Raw genomic sequence first — 20,475 nt, forward strand, 5'->3', positions numbered from 1 at the left:
TGTTCTGCAGTATCACCATCTTGTGTCTACATGTGCATTTATTTATACTTATCCTTTTCATTATTCTTTGTGCACTTTAAATTGTAAGGATTTGTGGATTCCCTTAACTGTGAAAAGTCTTCAGTTGTTCTTTCTTTGAATATTGTTTCTCACTATCCTTTTTTCCATTTATGTATGTATGTATGTATGTTTATAGAGATGAGGGTCTCACTATGTGGCCCAGGCTGGTCCTGAACTTCTCAGCTCAAGTGATCCTCCTGACTCAGCCTCCTAAAGTGTTGGGATTACAGGCATAAGCCACTGTGTCTGGCCTGAATTTCCAATACAATTGTTCAGAGCATTTCTTTCTTCAGCTGCATCAACCTAGAGTTGATCCAACCTATTAGGTTTTTTTTCCACATTTCAGATTTTTTATGTACATGATATCAAGGTGGTTCTATTTCATATGTAACTGTTCTTATGTCCTTTCTTCCAATTTTTGTTTACTTTTTTTCCTTTTTTTTTTTTTTAGTAGACATGGGGCTCTCTAATGCCCAAATTAGTCTTGAACTCCTTGGCTCAAGCAATCCTCCCTCCTCGGCCTCTCAAAATACTGGGATTACAGTTGTGAGCAGCTACCCTGGGTCCTTTCCTTTGTATTTACCACTTGTTGATCTTAAATTCGTGTGTTTAAAGTCTTTTTTTATCTTATTATATTAATTTATTTATTTATTTATTTATTTATTTTTTGAGAGGGCGTCTCACTCTGTCACCCAGGTTGGAGTGTAGCGGCATGATTTCAGCTCACTGCAACTGCCGCTTCCTGGGTTCAAGCAATTCTCCTGCCTTAGCCTCCAGAGTAGCTGGGATTGCAGGTGTCCACCACAATGCCTGGCTAATTTTTGTTCTGTTTTATTTTGTTTTAATTAAAAATGGGGTTTCTCTATGTTGGCCAGTCTGGTCTCAAACTCCTGGGTACAAGTGATCCACTCGCCTCAGCCTCTCAAAGTTCTGGGATTACAGGGGTGAGCCACCACACCTAGCCTTATTCTATTATTTTAATTGTATATAAAGTGAATTTGTCACAAATGTTGGCTGTCTCTCTTCGACTAGATTTCTTCGTACATTTTAGACTATGTACTTCAGCTCATCTTAGGTGAAATTTTTTTCTCTTTCATCCTTTCCTGCTAGTCTCCAGGTTTTGGTTGTTTCTGCCAGGCCTCTCAGAACACTCAACTTCTACTTCTAGTGGGGGCTCACAACTGCCTCTCTCTCCCATACACTGTGTGGTATTGCAGGTATTGATGATCTACCAATGTGTGGGGCTTGCCTAAGATTTTGGTTGTGTGCTTTTACAGTTTCTTTCTTTCCTGGGCTCAAAACTTCACAGAAGTGATAGCCCTAAGGAGCTTTCCAGACTCCTTTCTTAACCAGGGGAGCTTCATTCAGTCCTCTAGTTTCAAGAAGCTCCTGATCCCTTTCAGACACACAGCCCAGCAAGGCTCAGAACCAACTCCCAATTATAGCTCTGTGGGCTTGTTGTGTTTTTGATGCATGGAAATATTATTCATTATTATTGATATACTGAATGCTTTTAGTTTCTATTTTTATACTGCTAAATGGAGCAAAGATGGCATTTCAAAGAATACATTTATAACACCTACTGATCTGTATTCGTCAGTTCTTGCACTGTTATAAAATAATACCCGAGACTGGGTAATTTATAAATAAAAGAGGTTTGATTGGCTCACAGTTTTCAGGCTGTACAGAAAGCATAGTGGCATCTGTTCAGCTTCTTGAGAGGCCTCAGGAAACTTACAATCATGGCAGAAGGCAAAAGGAGAGCAGCACTTCACATGGCTGAAGAAGAAGCAAGACAGAGAAGGGGCAGCTGCCACACGCTTTTAAACAGTCAGATCTCACGAGGACTCACTGTGGGATGACAGCACCAAAGGAGATGGTGTTAAACCAAGAGAAACCACTCCCATGATCCAATCACCTCCCACCAGGCTCCACCCCCGACAAAGGGGATTACATTTCAACATGAGATTTGAACAGGGACACAGATCCAAACCATATTACTGACACACAGATTCTGACAAAAAATCTGCTTTGTTATGTTTTAGGGCCCAGTCTAGTCTGGCATGTAAGAAGCTTGGAAGTCATCACTCTGTCCTAACAACAAGTAAAAAGCTAAGCAAATTTAAATCAATTACTTTTCTTAGATCTATCAGATAAGTGAGGTCACACCAAACTGCTGGCCTTAAAGCTAAAGAGACAGACAGGTGGTTACAGAGAATAATAACTGACGAGAGCAGAAACAGAAACCTCCACAGGAAAGGATAGGAAAACCTGAACTGTAACTGAAGAGTTGCTGAAGACTTGATGTGGAAAGACCTGAGAGTTAAAAACTCCAGAGGGGCCAGTCATAGGAGCAACCTCATGCGTTTGTGAGTTCTCCACGGTCTCCACCAGGTTCTCACAATGAAGGCTGGAGAGAAATCCACTGGGACTTCCTTCAGGGGTAGGGGAAAGGGAGCCATTTAAAAATATGCCAGAGCATTCTGTGCATCTTAACAAGGTCTGCTCTCAAGAGTAACTAACCAGTGCCTACCCTAATGGGTTATTTCAGAGCCTAACCAACCGAGAGTAAGGGAAAAACCCAGCTCCAGCCTCATCTAGCCATTCTGTCCTATCTAAGGCAAAGGAGAGCACTGAGAAGCACTTATGAGATTCACAGCCCAAAGGCACAGACTTCTCTCCGGACACCTTACACCACGTCACTAAAGGTCTATTTACTGGAATTACTTTTACCCAGTATGTCATGTCTAGCTTTTAAGAAAAGATTACAAGGCATACTAAAAGGCAAAAGATACAAGCTGAAGACAGTTAGCAAGCCTCAGAACCAGACTCAGATACGGCAGAGATGTTGGAATTATTAGATGGAGTTTTTGTTTTTTTGTTTTTGTTTTGAGGCAAGGTCTCATTCTTTCTTGCAAGCTGGAGGGCAGTGACACAGTCACAGCTCGCTGCAGCCTCAATCTTCTGGCCTCAAGCAATCCTCCACCTGAGCTTCCCAAGTAGCTGGCACTACAAGTGCATGCCACATGGCCAGCTAATTTTTTTTATTTTTTGTAGAGACAGGGTCTCAGTGTGTTGTCCAGACTGGTCTTAAACTTCGGGCCTCAAGCAGTCTTCCTGCCTCAGCCTCCCAGAGTGCTGGGATTACAGGCATGAGCCACTGTGCCCAGCCCAGATCATGAATCTGAAACAACTATGACTATGTTAAGGGTTTTCATTTTAAAAGCAGAAAACATGCAAAGACATACGGGTAAAGTAAGCAGTGGGATGGTTACTCTAAGAATCAAAAACAAATGCTAGAGATCAAGAGTACTATAACAGAAATGAAGAATGCCTTTGATGGTCTCGATAGTAAACTACACATGGCTAAGGAAAAAATCTCTGAGCTTGAGAATACGATAGTAGAAACTTCCAAATCTGAAGAGGAAAGAAAGAAAACGCTGAAAAAACAGAACAGAATATCCAAGAACTATAGTAACAACTACAAACTACAAACAACTACAAAAAAATAACCTATGCGTAATAGGAATACCAGAAGCACAATGATGTATAATAATCACGTTCACATATATAACCAATTTAATGTCATCTTCTAAGTTCTCCTGGAAGACAATGGCCCTCACTGTAATTCTTTGTGAAATTTCTTCATAACTAGGTTATAAGCCTCACCAGAAAAGCAGCTTTGAAGTCACACTTCATATGCAGCAATGCAGAGACCATGTGGACTCTCATTTTAAAGCACTTTCAGTATGGTCTAAACAACTGGTTGCAAACCCTCAGCACACGTGCCGTGGTTGATCTAGGTAACTGTTTGCTGTATTCTATCCCATCATACCTTGGCAGTACCTCATGATCCTTCTCAACACAACACATTAGGTAGTCATTTCCAGTTTTCTGGAGTTAGCCCACAAAATACATTCTGTTTACCAAGATTTCCTAAGGTGTTTCTGTGGCAACTTCCTTCTACAAAACATTAACTTGTGAAAAACAAAAAGATTAATAAGGTCACATGAATTTGAAAACACTGAATCAAAATTGCACACATTCTTTTTTTAACTGTGAGACTTCATAATATACATGATAAGTCTCTATTTTCTAAACTTTCTAAACCAGAAAGGAGCAGCTTGTAAAATAAGCATGCCCTGGAGCATACTTTGACAAATATTATTCTAGAAATATTCATGGATACATTGTTTACGGGAAAGTAGAGGAGTTTGGGAAGGATGCCTAATGTTTTTAGGTTAGTGCTATGGTACAGAGGTTTGCAGATTTTCTCCCCCAAGTCCAGATGCTAAATATTTTCGACTTTGCAACCTCCAAAGTCTCTTTCTGCTACTCATCTCTGCCATTGCAGCACAAAAGCAGATATAATCAATGCTGGGTGTGACTGTGTTCCAATAAAATTTTGTTTACAAAAAGAGAAATGTGGGTTGTAGTTTGCCAACCCCTGCTTTACAAAGAATAACAATGATGCTTTGTCCTAAAACATTTGTATTCAACAAATACTAACTGAGTAGCTACTGTGTTTTTTGGTTCTGTAAATGTTGTTGGATACATGAATATAGTAGTCACCTCTTATGTGTGGGTTATATATTCCAAGATCCCCAGTGGATGCCTGAAACCACAGAGAGACCTGAACTCTGTATATGCTGTTTTTTCCATCTGATAACCAAGATGTCAATTGTGACCAGCAGGCGTGTAGCGTGAATACATTGCACAGAAGGATAAGTCCCATCCCAGAGGGCCAGCATGAGATTTCTTCACACTGCTCACAACGGCATGCAATTTAAAGCATATAAATTTTTTACTTCTGGAATTTTTCATTTAATATTTGCAGACCAAGGGTGACCATCAGTAACCAAAACCACAGAAAGCAAAACAACAGATCGAGGGGGCTGCTGTAGATGAATTCGTGTGCGGGGGAGAGACCAAGGTGTTTAAGGCACACTGTACAAGTTCTAAATCTTTACAGTTGACATTTACTTATGGTTTTTCACTTGGCCTTTTGTAAAATTATTATTTTTGCATCCCCATTCCACAGAGGAGGGAACTGAGACTCCGACTTCCTTTGGTGGCCATGCCAGAAGTGGCATCAAGGCATACAAGATGCATAGGCCCACCACCAGTATAGCTTTTCTAAGTCACTGATGCTTTGTGTGTCAGCCTGACACGGCCCCAACTTATGGTGTAAGTCCTACAAATGTTAAAACCACAATAAAAACATCAGGAAAAAACAACTAATTTGCTTTAAGTAATAGAACCCTGCAGTGTTCATGTTCCAAGATGGGATCCATTCTTAAGCTGTTCAAAGAAACTGATTACATCTTTTTCCCACATCCAGCTCTCTAGTCCTCTGCTGAACTTAAAACCTGGCCAGTAGCAAGGAAAGATAAAGGCACCCTGTGTGTGTGTGTGTTTTTTAATGTTTTGTTTCGAAACACGGATGGAAAAGCTTTATTTAGATTTGGCTAGCCTTTATCCTGCAAAACTTTCCAAACAAAGCCTTCATGGCTTGGAGTTTTTCCAGGTCCTGTGATTCCTGTAAATCAAGTTAACCCAAGGCAAGTTTGGGCTTTGTTCAAATCCCCATCACCCTCCACTTCCATGCCTTTTTCCCATGCCAGCTGCTTAGACTACAGCATTCTGATATCCGCAACCCACAGTTAGGATAGGCTATGTTCTTGCCCAGCAAAAGAGAATCCCAAGATGGCAAATATTTAGCATCTGACAACTACAGAAGCGATTTATAATGAAAAGAAGGGGTGCCCCCATGTTTACTTTCTCAAGCTCTGTTTCACCATCCTTTCTAACTGTCACCTTTTTGAATAAGTACTAGGACTTAGCCTGTTTCTAACAAAAGAAGCCATTGAAGCCCCCTTACTCCCCCCCCTGCACTCCCATAGCACAATATACTAAATTGCTGATGTGAAACAATTAGCATTGTGGCCAGACATAGGGCTCCAATTCAAAAAAAGGGCTGTGTCTCTTGAAATTCCTTAGGCTTGGCTGCCCTGCTGGCCACAGAACCAGCCACCAGAATGTTTAATAGAACAAATACTCTCGGCCTAAACCATTTGTTTCTCTTCCTAGAATTCCTATGGAAATTTTCTTAAGAAACAGATCTGAGAGCCCTTTGAAAAATTGTCTTCCATTCCCCTATTCTCAGATCAGATGAACAAAAAAAAAAAAAAAAAAATCCTCTCAGATTCCACAAGCAAAATTGGGTCTCATAAAGGCTTATAAGAGCTGAAAAAAAAGTGGGAGCCATTCTTCAATTAGTTCAAATGTCTGATCTAAATGAAAACAAATTCCTGGGATTCCCCTTCAGCTGGCATCATTCACGACCGCCATTTCTCAAAGTATTGCTACCACGTCCACCAACAGGGATTGTCACCACTCATAAACATCTGTGGATTTAACTCACCCCAGAGCTCTGAAGAGTGGGAAATCCAGGCATTTGTTATTTCTGCAGAACAAACCAACCTTGACCCAACACAGGACAAAAACAAGGCAAAGCAAAATTAAATGACAAGAGCTAGGTGTGACTGATGGAAGGCAGAATATAGAGACGGGGAGAGGATTTGTTCTTGGGAATGTGTAATACCCAGTACAGAACACCTGACTGGCTTTAACGGCCATGTCTAACAAGCACAATTTTTTACTTACTAAAAACTCCAGTTTGATGACTTAACCTGTGTTTGTTTTTTCCCTCCATATCAAGGAATAACACATTCCACCATGGCTTGTCACATGTGACTTGCATTAACCAGTTGTTCAATCTGTAAACATGACACTCTAGAACTAGATATTTTCTGAGACCCTCTGGCACTACAATTCTATGAATGATTTTTACCTTTATTGTTTCAGAAACTGATATGGTATCTTTTCCCTTCCCTAAGATTAAGAAGAAGAATTCACATAAATTAAAGCAGGCCCAGTTTCACCTATGAAGGAAAAATACCTATCATTTTCTGATGGAGACACATATACCAGTTTAAGTTATCAGGGGCAAAATACACAAGACTTCATTTTTCCCCTTCCCCCAGCCCTGGCGTCTTGGGCACTTCACACTTCCTTCAGGGAATAACAAAGAATATAAGCCAAGTTAAGACTCAGATCAGTTTTCACACAGTATCTGTTAGGAATGCTAAAATTAAGTTAGATAGCAAAGAGTCGTCATAATTAAGGTTGAAGTTTAACTGTAAATTTCAATTACCATATTTCTGTAAAATTTAATTTGTATATCTCAGCCATAGTAAAATACTTTTTTTCACATTTAACATCTTTGAAATTGGAATGCAATTTTACATTCCAGGGAGTTGCATTTTACAACTCCTATCATCAAGGCACCGTCATGATATAATTGCCATTGCTAAGGTATGTACAGCATTGGTCACACCTGTTCATATGAATGTCATCCTCTCTATTGAATGATGTACAACCTGGTTGCTATGGTTTGAATGTCCCTTCCAAAACTCATGTGGAGACTTAATGTGGATGTTGAGAGGTGGGGCCTTTAAGAGGTGATTGGACGTGAGTCAGCATGTTGGCACATTCAGTCACCTCACCATGTGATGCCCTGCACCATCACACGGCTCTTCAGAGTCCTCACCAGCAAGAAGGACCTCACCAGACACATCCCCTCAATCTTGGCCTTCTCTTCTCCATAACCATAAGAAATAAATTCCTTTTCCTTTTATAAACTACTCAGTTTCAGATATTCTGTTATAAGCAACAGAAAATAGACTAATATATCAGTACTACAGCATTGAATATAACTATAATTTGACATTTAGATAAAAGATTTCAAGAATGCAGAAAGACACAGAAAACAGCACAGGCTATAAATTTGACATAAGTAAAATAAACAGTCTATTGTGGATGTACAAAGACATAAAAACTGAGCAGAAAATATTCATTGTAGGAGAAAAAGAATGACTATGCTTCCATATTTTCTCATAAAGAAATAACAAATGCTTTACAGGAGCTAAAAAAGAAGATGTTCACAAGAAGATGATGTCATAGTTTGTTATTGAGGTGTGTACAAAATGATTTCCTGTCACAAGGCAAGGAAGGCAACTGGGGGCAGAACAAATTACCAAACTCCTTGGAATGGCTGAGAGACATTTCAAAGCAGTAAGAGGTTGCTGTGACCGATTCATATGGAGTTGTTTGTTTTTATTCTCTTTCTTACTTAGTAATACATAAAATAACGGTGAGACTTGCAATTGATGGAATCTTAGGGTTGATAGGCTGATTTAGTTAGTTATATTGATTCAGCATCATAACTAACTGCATATGAAGTAGACCTTGATAACAGATTGAAGTATACATGGTGTTGTACTCATATACATATATGGAAATTATCCTCTGTGACCTCCAGCCCCTCAACCCCTCAGAGTCAGCAAGACCACTGACAGTTCTTCCCAGCTAACTTCACATCTATGCCCACTCAGCTCAGGCCTCCCAAATTAGTCCTTTCACCACGTTCTTACCAATACCTTAAAGACCATTTTTTATCATCATGATTTTCTATCTTGGTTAATGGCTTCTGCCTGTACCTAGCTACTTAATTTCAAAAAATAAAGCTTTCTGGTTCATTGTAGATGCTCCATAAATGCCTCTTTCTTTTATCACATGCCTCCTTCCCAGCTCTCAAATCCCCCCTTCTGGGCCTAACCCCACTCCATGATTTCACAGAGCTCATACAACCAGCTTTCTCCAGCACCAATTACATTCACACGCAAGGTTCCCTGTTTTCAAAAAAATTTGCTTCCACCCTTTCTTTCTAGCAACTTGGTAGCAACTAGAAAATATAATTTTTAGTTTGCTTTTTGTCTTTTCTGTAAATAAATCTCAGGGAAAAATTCATAATGGAATTCTACTACCGCTTTTTGGTTTTAATTTTGCTGAATGTCTCAGCAATACTTGATACCATTTAAAACTTCCTCATTCCTGAAATTTTCTCCTTTCTGACTTCTGAAATGCCATTTTTTCTTGGTTTTCTTCCAACGTTTCTGAAAACTTCTATGGTTACCCTTTCCGGAATCTTTGCCTCTATTCAGCCCTCAAAAGTAAAGTGTTCCATTGTATATACATTTCCGTATTATCTCATTCCAAATCTTTACTTCCAATTCTAGCCTGAGTTCCAAACAGCATTTCAAACTAGTCTCTTGGGAAATCCTCATCTAGCATGCCAAACGAAAATAAACTCCTCTATATTCTGACTATTCTTACACACAGATACTCAGTTAAGAGCACAATTATCTTCACACACCAAGTGAGAAAACTCAGCATCATCTTACACTCTTTCTTCTTCAACTCCAGTGGTAAGTACCACTCATTCCTGTTAAGTCAAATTCTGTAAGATCTCTTGAATCAAATCCTTTTTATTTTTATTCATTTATACAAATGTTTAATGAACACCTTCTCTTGGGGATGGTTCTGTAAGGTCCCAATGATATCCCTCTCCTCCTTCTAAGTTTGATACTCAGAGACAGATTCATTCTTCAGATAGAAATTGGAACATGTACAACCCAAATGAGGCTCCCTACCAGCATACACACAAATATACACATGTGCATGCACACACACACACACACACAGACACGCACACACACACGCAAAAACCCAAATTTGCAATCCATCTAAAAGGAAAGTCTGCAAAGCAGATATGCATCCAGTCAGCTACATGGGGAATTCCGTGCGTCTTGCAACCCTTGAACCTAGAGAGCTTCTAGAAAACAGGCTGAGGATCATCAATCAGGCTTGCTTACTTCATGGAGGAGGTCAATAGAAGAACATATTACACACTATAGGCTAGCCTAAAACATAACCCAGAAGAGCATTGGCTGCTAAGAGCGAATTCCACAATATCACAAATCAGAAACATAATTCTTATTTTGTGAAAAAGGTGGAGTATAAAATGAAGAGAGGGAATGTAACTGGAAATGTTACTATAATGCCACCTCACCTGGTAAGTGGAGTGAAAGTCCTATATTCATTTTCTGAGGCTGCTATAAAAAATTACAACTAAGCCAGGGCCGGTGGCTCACACTTTTAATCTCAGCACTTTGGGAGGCCAAGGTAAGAGGATCCCTTGAGCCAGGAGTTTGAGATCAGCCTGGGCAACATAGGGAGGCTCCAACTCTATTAAAAAAATATATACTACCAACTTGATGGTTTGGTGACTTAAACAATAGACGTTTATTCTCTCACATTTTTAAGGGCCAGAACTTTAAAATCAAGGTGTTGAGGGGCTTGGTTCCTTCTGGAGGCTGTAAGGGAGAATCCATTCCTTACCCCTCTCCTGGTTTCTGATGGCTCCTGGCAATTGTTGGTGCCCTTTGGGTTACAATTGTATAACTCTGTTCTCTGACTATCTTAACATGTCCCTGGCTGCTGTGTTTCCTTGTGTGCTCTGTGTCAAATCTCCTTCTCCTTTCCGTTAGAAGGACACTAGTCATTGGATTTAGGGTCTATCCTAAGTGTAGGATACTAACATTTCACGATCTTTAAGTAATTATATCTACAAAAATCTTATTTTCAAATAAAATCACATTTGTAGGTACCAGAAGCTAAAACTTAGACATAACATTATCTTTTGGGGGACACTAAATCCACCACAAGTCTTTATGAAAGCATGAGCACAAGGATTCTTCCCCTACTTCTCTTTCATTCCGGGAACTGTACCAGGCACCAGAAACACAGAAATGAGTAAAATCAGTGCAATGTCTGTCCTCACACTCACTGACCCTTCTTCACTTTTCCTACTGCCAATGCCTGACCAATTAAAATGGTCTTCTAAATTTTTCTCCTGGTCTCAATTCTAATTAGTGACAGATCAGATTTGAAAACATGCACATTAGTCAGAATAGGCAAGGTTATGCTGCAACAACAAATAACCACTGTATTTCAGTGTTCTTTTTTTTTTTTTTTTTTTTTGAGACAGGGTCTTGTTCTGTCACCCAGGCTGGAGTGCAGTGGCATGATCATAGCTCACTGCCACCTCAAACTCCTGGGCTCAAGCAATCCTCCCACCTCAGCCTGCCACATTCCACTAATTTCTAAAATTTTTGATAGAGACAGAGTCTTGCTTTGTTGTCCATATTGGTCTCAAACTCCTGGGTTCAAGCAATAGTCTTGCCTTGAACTCCAAAAGCGCTGGGATTACAAGCATGAGTCATCACACCCAGTCTTCTCAGTGACTTAAAACAAAAAAGGCTTGTGTCTTATTCATGTCCCTGAAAGAATAGCTGAGAGTCTTCTCTATGTTTTTCTCACTCAAGGACTAAGTCTTATGCTTCCATAAAACCTAAGGCCGAAAAAGGAAAAATGACAAATCGGACAGTGTCTCTTAAAGTTTCTACCCAGACATGGCACATGTTACTTTCACTCATTACTCATTAGCATTGGTCCAAGTAAGTCATGTGACCTTGACTCATCTCAAAGGTATACAGAGAAATATGTAATCCTAATATAGGCTTAGAAGCATGAAGAACTAGCAATATTCAGTGAAGAGCTCTAACAACAACCACGATCATCCTAATGTTTCAGTATCTCTAATACATGCACCTTGCTTGCAGATTAAAGTTTACACTCCTCAGCATGGCATTCCAGGCTTTATATAGAAATCCCAATCTCTACTTTCTGCTTCATATCTGTCACTAATGCTCCAGCATTTTGGCTACTCAAATTTCCTGCCATGCTGTGCCCTCTCTAGCCTTCAGGTATTTGTTCACGCTGTTCCCTCCACCGGGAACAACGTTTGTCCTACTCATTTTCCAAGTTTCTTCTTAAAGGTCGTGACTTCTCTGAAGCCTTTTTCTTAGGTAGAATTAATCCCTCCATCTGTGATCCTATTTCACTTTTACATAACTTATTCCTCCACTAATTTATTTCCTCAAGAAGTAAACCACGTGCCAGGCACTGTGCTGCAACAAAAAATGGGCATAGCCGCAGTCCTCCAAAGTTTACTGCCCAGTAGGGGAGAAAATAATGTAACAGGCAATTACAACACAGAATTTCACATGCCACTTGAGGAGAAGGATGAGGTGCTATGGGAGCCCATTAGTCAAGAAAAGGTCTAGGGAGGAGAAAGATCCAGGTGGAGGAAAACTTGTATAAAGACCCATAGAGACGAGAACTCATGATCAGTTTGGAGAACTGAAATATGTGCTTAAATACAGGAGAAATGCATGGCACACACTATAAGGTGAATTGAAGACGACACCATGTATTGAACTGGAGAACAAGATAGTCTCATTTCCTACATTCACAATTCATCAGAGTAATTGGTTACTTAATTTGGCCTCTTTGACCTATCAGTTTCTGAGATCTGAGAGGTATATTTCTCTTTGTTGTTGTCACGTTGGTGGGTTTTGTTTTGTTTTGTTTTGTTTTGTTTTGTTTTTTTGGGACATAGTCTTGCTCTGCCAGCCAGGCTGGGGTACAGTGATATATGATCACAGCTCACTGTAGCCTTGACCTCCCAGGCTCCAGTGATCCTCCTACCTACCTCAGCCTTCTGAGCAGCTGGGACTACAAGCACGCACCAACGCCCAGCTCATTTTTTGTGTTTTTTGTAAAGAAGGAGTTTCACCATGTTGCCCAGGCTGGTCTTGAACTCCTGAGCTCAAGCTGTCCTGCTGCCTTGGTCTCTCAAAGTGCTGGGATTACAGGTGTGAGCAACAGCACCTGGCCTTCCTCTTCATTTTGTAATGCTATTGCCTATTATTATGTGTTGTCTTTTTTCTTTATTTTTTTTTTTGCTGAATATTCTATTCATATTTCTACTAATATTATTAATTTTGTTACATCAACTTAAAAATTAATATACCATTTTCTCTCTTTTCATTTTTAATCATTCCATACCATTTTAAGTTATGCTTATAAACAACACATGATTATATCTTACTTTTTAGTCCAAACAGAGATTGTTGAATTCAATATTAGAAAAGTGAGCTTAACCTGTATCTATTTTGTATATATAGAATATATATATGAATATATTTACACTGGCCAGGTGCAGTGGTTCACTCCTGTAATCCCAGAACTTTGGGAGATCAAGATGGGTGGATCACATGAGGCCAGGAGTTCGAGACCAACCTGGCCAACATGCCAAAACCCCGTCCCTATTAAAAATACAAAAATTAGCCTGATGTTGTTCGGGGTGCCTATAATCCCAGCTACTTGGGAGGCTGAGGCAGGACAATAAGTTGAAGCTGGAAGGCGGATATTGCAGTGAGCTGAGATCATGCCACTGCACTCCAGCCTGGATGACAGAGCCAGACTCTGTCTCAAAAAAAAAAAAAAAAAAAAAAAAAAAAAAAAAAAAAAAAAAAAAATATATATATATATATATACACACATACACACACACACACACATACACATGCATATATCTATATATACACACTGATTTCTACCACCTTTACATTTTTTTTTTTGCCATTCTAATTTTTTTTTTTTTGCTGTTTCATTAAACAGATGTTTTATAAACTTCTTACTTTTCCCTTTCCAGTGTAGAAGTTAAGCATTTTGTGTTTATCAAACATTCTTACATTTATAATATGCTGACAAAGTGAAAGGTAATCAGTATTTCTTTTCTCTACGGAAAAAGACAGGGACCTTAGCACAGAGTAACTTCCTTCAAACTTCCTCTGTCTCAAGGTTTCCAAGTTACCGTGGAATATTTCTAGCTTCTTTTGAAACACAAAACACAAAAACAACTGTCCTTGTTATTTTATGGAAAATACTTTCTGAAATTATGTTCGACATTTTATTGCTTCCTTTGTTCATCATTGTTTCTTGTACTTTATCACTCCACCCTGCAATCATTTAAATTCTCACTGAACCCCAGGGCTTTAACCCCAGGGCTGGTTAAAGAACCACCCTCGGATAGGTACCTAGGGTCCCTGAGCTGTAACCCAGAACTTTAGAGCGTTCCTCTGGCTCTTCATCTACAGTGCCTATCCCCAAGAGCCAAGCAATTCCGGGGCCCAGGAGGACACTCCACCTGAGCAGGCACTTCTGGTCCTCCTCTGAACCATGTTTCAAAGGAATTTCCTTTGAAATGGCAAATGTTAAGCGCAGGCTTTCAATGTAGCTTTCTGGTCCACACAGAGCTTTATATCCTGCTCATTGATACTAGTTCCTTTCATATTTCTAACAAGTACAAATTTTCCTTTATTTTGAGCCAGCTCTGTGTGAGTTAATATAGAAAATATGGTATCTAATAATTCTGTATGTCTCAGGTAGAAGGGTTGTGAGGAGGAGGGGAAAGTAGATTTGATATGTGCAAAATCCTGCCTTAATCTTAATTTTACATATAAATAAATGAATGATTTAAGTGAAATAAAATTAATTGAATTATATTGATTAATTTTATGATAAATTGATTGAAATTTAAAATTTTAAATTATATATTAAGTAAATCCTCTAACTGTGGCCCAAATTGTACTGTGGATCAGATAACTCTATGATCTAGGGCAAATCACTTTTATTTTTCTGAGCTCCAGTTTCTCCTTTTAAGATAGACCTGGATGTGGATTGCACATAGTGACTTCCTTCCAAAGAATACAGCGTAGAAAAGGGAAAGGTCAGAAAAGCAGCTCTGCAGTTGAGAAATGTGGCAAATCCTACCTGTACCAGGTGATCAAGGTTAGCATCAAAAGAGATTAAGTCATGATAATAATATGTGCAGTTGACATAATGTGATGGGAATAGTACTTTACAGTCTTTTTCACTGAAACTCAATCTAAAAATGAAAAAAATATCAGACAGCTTCTAACGAGGAGCATTCTACAAAACAGCTGATCAGTACTCTTCAAAACTGTCAAGGTCATCAAAAAAAGACGAAGCCTGAGAAATGGCTACTATGTAGAGGGGCCTAAGAAGGCATGACTGATAAATTCAATGTAATATCCTTCATGGGACCTTAGAACAGATAAAGAACATTTGTTAAAAACAGGAACTCTGAATGAAATATAAACTCTATTATATCAGCATTAGTTAATGAAGTGTAACAAATGTGCTATATTAATGTAAGACGTTAGGCCAGGCACGGTGGCTCATGCCTGTAATCCCAGCACCTTGGGAGGCCAAAGTGGGTGGATCACAAGATCAGGAGTTCAAGACCAGCCTGGCCAACATGGTGAAACTCCAGCTCTACAAAAAATACAAAAATTAGCCAGGTGTGTTGGTGGGCGCCTGTAATCCCAGTTACCTGGGAGGCTGAGGCAGGAGAATAGCTTGAAACTGGAAGGTGGAGGTTGTAGTGAGCCAAGATCATGCCACTGCACTCCAGCCTAGGCAACAGACTAAGACGCAGTCTCAAAAAAAAAAAAAAAAAAAAAACTAACGTAAGATGTTAATAGAAGAAACTAGGTGTAGGGTATATGGGAACTCTGTACTATCTTCATAATTTTTCTATTAATCTAAAGCTATTCTAAAATTAAAAGTCCATTTTTTAAAAATGTTAAAAAGGAGATTGGATAAGATAATTTCTAGGAGAGTTTTTAGCCCTAACATTTGGGATCTAAATGTAAAATAAGGAATCTTCAAGTTTAGCAAGAAAGAAATAAAATCTTTCTTAGAGGTAGAAAATTGGATCATGCAACCTCAAAAATAAGTGTATATCTATAAATATCATATTACCATTTCCTATGAATTCATTTATAAGTTGTCTACCCAGCACTGTGTTTTCTGAATGTATCCATATTGATTCATCATTATCTGAAGCAGAGTAGTTCAGTATATTCTATCATGTATTTATACAGTACCACATGATGAACATTCATGTTCTTTCCAATTTTTCAGCAATATAAACACAGCAATGAATTTGTCTGAACATGCTTGCTTGTACACACAGGTGTATATAAACAATAAGGTAGCAAATATACAAAGCTTTTAGATACTGCCAATTTGGCCTTCAAAGTATTTGTACCAACTTACTTTCCAGCCAACAATAGATTCCACAGTTTCATTTTTTCTACATATTCACTAACCCTTTGAATGGTATTTCATCTTTTAATTTCATTTTCCTTGAATACTAATAGAGCTGCCATTCAGGTTTCTATTCTATTCCATTTCTATTAGTTGGATATGATTATTTGCCCATTTTTTCCTGGTTTGCTTTTCCTTTCCCCAATGATTTATAGAACATATACATATATGTTTTATATATGTATATATAGATAGATAGATAGTAATCCTTTACTTGTTATACTTGCTATAAATATTTTGTTCAAGTTTGTGGTGTGTCTCTTGATTTTGCTTAAGGTATCTTTTGTCACACAAAAATTCCATTCTCCTCTGGTATGAAAGTTTGTGTTTTCCTAAAATTCTTGTGTTGAAATCTAGGCACTAATGCAATGGTGTTGGGAGGTGGAGCCTTTGGGAGTTGGGAGGTAAGGACAAAACCAGAAGGCTCCATCTATGAACCAGGAAATGAGTCCCTGCCAGACATCAAATCTACCAGCACCTTAATCTCAGACTTCCCAGTCTCCAGAACAGTGAGAAATAAATTTCTGTTGCTTGTTAGCTACCTAGTGTACGTTACTTTTTATAGCAGCCTGAATGTACTGAAATAAAATTAGTACCAAGAACTGGGATGCTGCTATAACAAATATCTAAAAATGTTGAAACAGCTCTTGGACTTGGCTAATAGAGGCTGGAAGTGAGACTCGTGCTAGAAAAAGCCTACATTGGCATGAATGGACCATAAATGGTAATTCTGGTAAGGACTCAGAAGAAAAGAGCTATAGAGAAAGGCTGAATCTTCCTACATGGTCACCAACAGAATGGTAAAGCCTATTCTGATAAGACGGTCTCAGATGGAGATGAGGAACATGCTATTGGAAACTAGAGGAAAGGTGATCCTCATCATAAAGTTGCAAATAACTTGTCTGAATTGTGTTCTTGGCCTAGTGTTTTTGTGGAAGGCAGAACTTGCGGGTAATGACATGGCATATTTGGCTGAATAAACAAAGCGTCGAAGGTCTGGATTAGATTCTCTTGAATGCTTACAGTAAAATGTGAGAAAGGAGAAATGAATTAAAGATGGAATTTTTAATCAATAAAGAAGCAGAACTTAAAGATTTAGAAAATTCTCAGCCTGTGTACATTGTGAAAAGTGAGAAAAGTGTTGGGAGCTAACACAAACGGTGTAGCCAAATGACCCTTTGATAAGGAAATTAGTATGGATTGACCAGGTGTTACCCATCAAGACAATGGAGGAATGACCCTGAAGGCTTTTCAAATTGGGGCTGCCACTCACCTCACAGGCCCAAGTGCAAGGACCTGGGGGAGAGAATGATTTCAAAGGAGGGGTCACTGGCACCCCTGGGACCTTGGCACCTTGTACTCTGTCACCAGGCTCCTCCACTGCCTGAGATGTGGCTCTCGTGGCCCTGGTTCAATATGCACTATACCCAGCAGAGCTACAAGGGTCTGGTTCCCTCTACCTAAATTTCAAAGGATGATCTGGAGAGCCTGGAGCCCAGGTAGAAAACAGCCATGAGGTGGGGCCACTGCAGAGGAATCACACCAGGGCAATTCTCAGTGGAGCTATGGGGGCATGGCAACCCTAAGACCAATAGTTAGAGCCACTGGTGTGTGATTACATCTGGGGAAGCTGCAGGCTCAAGACCTAGGCAAAGAGCCACCAGGGAGATGGCTTGCTCAAAGTCCCGTCAAGAGAACAGCCATGGGGATAGGGCTGCTCAAAGCCATGAGGGCAAGGCCATGCCCCAGTGGGTTCAGAAAGTGGGACTTCAACCCTGCTAGGACTGGCAGGAAGAGCCTCAAGTCAAAGACGGTTATTTTCAAGCTTTTAAGGTTTTGAATTGCTCAGGACCCACTACCCTGTTCTGCCCTTAAACAGCAACCTAATTAGTAGAATGAGTCACAGAACTTGGAAATAGACGTGTGACAAAGATGGCATTACAAATAGAATGGAAATGGCTATCCTGTTCCTGTCCCACCATTGTGTTTGGAAGCACATAACATGTTTGATCGCACAGGTTCACAGCTGAAGATCATTTGCCCATGATGAGTCATACCTTCAGTCTCACCTACATCTGATTTGAATGATATTTAGATGAGACTTTGGACTTACATTTTAAAGTTGATGCTGGAATCAGTTAAAACTTTTGGGGCTACTGGGATGAATATCCTTTTTATGTGAGATGGAGTTTATTTTGCTTCAGTGTGAGATAAGGGTCTAATCACATTTTTTCCATATGGAAAACCAATTTTTCTCACATTATTTATTGAATAACGTATCCTTTACATGCTGAATTGTAATGCCATCTTTGTCACACATCTATTTCCAGGTTCTGTGACTCATTCCACTAGTTCGGTTGCTTATTTAAGGGCAGATTTCTAGATTTCAATCCAAGATTCTAATTCAATCCACCTAGAGCGGAGTCCATGAACCTGCAATTTCCATAGTTCTGGTAGATATGGCCTATTACCCTCACTTTCAGAAACAGAGTCCTGGGCTTTGGTAAACAAAAGAGAATGCCAGAGTCCAGAGAAGATGATATTCTTTAATACAGGGTAGCCTCCCCTTTATAACCTGTTCTTTTTCCACGTGGTACCTGAAACCTTAACATCCACTATTCAACAGCCCATTTCAATGCAACTTGACTCATAGAAGTCTGACCACAGAGAGAAGCTAGGCCCTCATTCCCTCTAAACTTAGAAACTCATACTAAGCAGGTGGGTATATCTAAGTAGCTAACTTCCCCATGGTAATTAACAGATTTAACTTTTCCCTTGAAGCAGGATCCTACCAGTCACACACACCAGTGTAACTTTATTTTTGTAGCCCTCAACAAGATAATTACATTAGTATAACAAACTCTCAGACATATGAGAGCAACACACACACATATACAAAGTAACAAGGAGGGCAGAATTTGTTTAGAAAAGTATTTTCTCACTAAGCAAACTTAGAAATTCAATGATTAGAGTCCGCTGGCTCTGACCTGCTAGTTGAAGAGTAGAGATAGTAGGAAAAGTGAAAGAAAACCAAGGTAGAGCCACTATTCTTCCTCATTCTTTACTTCCAGTGTTACTATTCTTCAAGTCTGTAATTGGCTACCTTTTTGCTTCATATTAGTCATTTGTCTTCTATAAACAGATAAAGACCAAATAAAATTAAAAGAGCCTCTTGTGTTAGGTAGTAACAATACAAATACTAAATTGTTAGTTTAGAAGTGGATTCTCCAAAAACACTTAACATTTGTTATCGACTTTAAATCTAATTATTTTAGATAACATTTCAGCAAAAATTATAACTGAAATCAACAAATTGACTCATTTCAAGGAATTTGAAACAAGAGCCAGAAAGTTTAGATCGTCAACATAATAAAATCACACACTCCCCTCACAAAAATAATTTTGTGTTTGTAACTGACCCTATTCCTGGGGTCAGTTTCAGGATAAAACTGCACAGGAAGCCCCTAATCCTTGATTCCTAATCTTGTTTATGTGTCATCTATCTACTTGCATCCTTCCTTAACTTTGCTGGCATATGTCTTCGATACAGAGCTGCAACAAAGGAAAACTATAATTAACAAATCTGTTCCTTTTAGCTATTAAAATAGGTGACTTACAGAAATGCAAGACATTACAAAAAGAAGGAATTTTCCAGTGTTCACAGAGCACAGCTTCCAGGAAGATACTGGGATAAACATGCTTTCTTGTGGCCAAGATCCTGGGCCTGGAATCTGAGTGGATTATATGTTTCAGAGCCAGGTACTGTTTCTATCTAGTATCTGTGTTCTGAGAACATTGCCTAAGCTGGAGGAAAATCACAGTATAATCCATGACCTTCCGGAAGGTAATCAGAGGGATTCCACTCAAGTACAAATACTCATATCCTGTAGATGTATTGACTCCACTACCCAGAACTAGTTCTCCAGGGTGTGAATTTTCCGGATCTGTAATTTCCTCTACACACAGATGAAATCAGTCTCATATAGAGTTCAATATGCTGCCAGAGGGCAAAAGTGCTTTAAAAACCAATAAATCAGATATGTAAACAAAAATTCCAGGTACACATTACTTTCAGAACTATAACGTGCTCTGGGCAGATATTAAAATCGCATTGCCTCCCAGGAAAGAATTTTAAAACAAATTCTTTAGACATGAGGACTGACCTGATTTTTGAATTACTTTAGCAAGGGCTGAGTATCCTGAGGGTTCGAAGGGAACATGTGAGCAGCAGTGGAACATGAGTTACCAAACAGTTTTGGGAATGTGGTCTTCCAGCAGGACAAGGGCCCCAGGGGTGGGCAGCTGGGAGGGGAGCACAGAATCACGGGAAAGTATGTCGTCAAAGGCACTCATTTTCCAAGTCCTTGAACTCAGCTTAGTTTGTTCCTTAACGAACCTTAGCTCTAAAAC

The sequence above is a fragment of the Cebus imitator genome, unplaced genomic scaffold, assembly GCF_001604975.1.
Source record: "Cebus imitator isolate Cc_AM_T3 unplaced genomic scaffold, Cebus_imitator-1.0 Scaffold355, whole genome shotgun sequence".
In the NCBI taxonomy this organism is placed as follows: domain Eukaryota; kingdom Metazoa; phylum Chordata; class Mammalia; order Primates; family Cebidae; genus Cebus; species Cebus imitator.